Genomic DNA, 1673 nt, shown 5'->3' on the forward strand with positions numbered 1-1673 from the left:
AGAGTGAGGAAATCAAGGACACAAACCACAGGGGAATGACATGTGCCTTGCTCTGAAATTTTATACAAAGTATTAACATATGTTCTGACCCAAATGTCCTAATATTTTGCTTTGGAAATTCTAATAATAGTTTTATTTAGAAATTATATCCACAATTTAAAAATAATATTAATACCAAGTGATTGCTAGTGTAAAAACTAAATTACACTGTGAGAGGTCAGTTCATTTATTAGATACTTTAAACCTGATTGGTTACAACAGACGAACATTTCACAGATGCCTCTCTGTTTTGGAAATATGAAGCAGGGAGCATTAGATGATTATTAGCTTTGGATAACACAATTCTTTAAATCTTTAAAAACCCCAAACCAAAACCTAAAATATACATGTGTATTACCTCCTGTCAGTTATGCTAAAGGTAAGGTTTCAAAAGCAAATTTAAGCAGACAGTACCTTCCCTCTCATCTGTGGAGCATGTGGAGAAAATAAAAATAGTGAGGACAACAGCAGAGCTCACTCCTTAACCTTGGCCTTCAGACACAACCTGTCGCTTCTCAGTTTAGCACTGAAGAATCTCTGTTGTGTTTATTGGAGAGTGTTAAAAGATTTTTATTCTTTTCAGGGGATTTCATGGATAAATGTTGGCTCTTCACCTGGTAGTTTTAGCCATTGCGGCTTGAACAGAGCTCTGGGTCGCTGTAGTGCAACTCTCCTGTGAGAAGCCAGTTAAAACATGGCTGAATCAAAACAGGAGTTTAATACAATGACTGACAGGGTTTTGTTCTTAAAGTGAGTGTCTCAAAAGCATTAAAAGGCCACCTGTCATGTAACTGTTTTGATGGGATGAACCCTGCCCGGCTGTTGCTATCCCTGAGGTGACAGGCCTGCCACCAGGTGTCATCGTCCATGCTGACAATCTGGAGGACGTCCCCTCTTTTAAAGGCTATTGCTGCATCCTTGCACGGGATGGTGGGATCCTCATTAGGATCATAGTCAAAAAGAGCCAGTATAAACAACTGTGGAAATAATATCATGTGGTGACAAAGGAACATACACATTTGATTTTATTTATGCTTCCCTTTCCGACATCAGCTTTGTGAATGTCTAGTATATCCTGGCAATGGGCATGCACAACATCTCTGTCTGGTTTTTCTTCTGGTGTCATTTTTGAAAAATGACCATAATCACTGAAAATAATTTGTCGTAATCCATTGCAAATGCTCCTTGCTCTAACTGTTTCCAGCTTGGACAACCACTCTATGTCTGTGGTTGTTCTAAACAAAGAGGAACTTGACATTTTCCACATTGTGTATAACCTACTGCAGAGTCATTGTTATTATTACATTTATTTGATACTGCTCAACAGATGTAATGTGTGTGAGATGATAAATGTTAAATGATTAAAAGCTGTACATTATAATGAAGTCAGTGAGTGTCTTATCCTTGCTGTCTGATCTGTATTTGCTTGTTGACACTCACACTGCTGTAGTGACAGCACCAGGGCAAAAACACAAGCCATGCATAAGATACCAGTTATTTAATTTGTCCTTACTGAAAACACATGGGCAGTGTTCCCACACAGCCAGATTGCACACTGAAGTAAAAATGCAGCACAGAATTATGCGTGATTAATATTTACTGTACCTTCTTCTTATTTGATGATATTTCTTCCT

General features: G+C 38.1%; 1 pseudogene; it reads right to left on the minus strand.

Moving 5' to 3' along the window:
* LOC109974065 (MAGUK p55 subfamily member 7-like) overlaps nt 1-1673 on the minus strand; it is a 19454-nt pseudogene that overhangs the window by 8762 nt on the left and 9019 nt on the right.

Source organism: Monopterus albus, unplaced genomic scaffold, assembly GCF_001952655.1.
Source record: "Monopterus albus unplaced genomic scaffold, M_albus_1.0 scaffold319.1, whole genome shotgun sequence".
Lineage (NCBI taxonomy): Eukaryota > Metazoa > Chordata > Actinopteri > Synbranchiformes > Synbranchidae > Monopterus > Monopterus albus.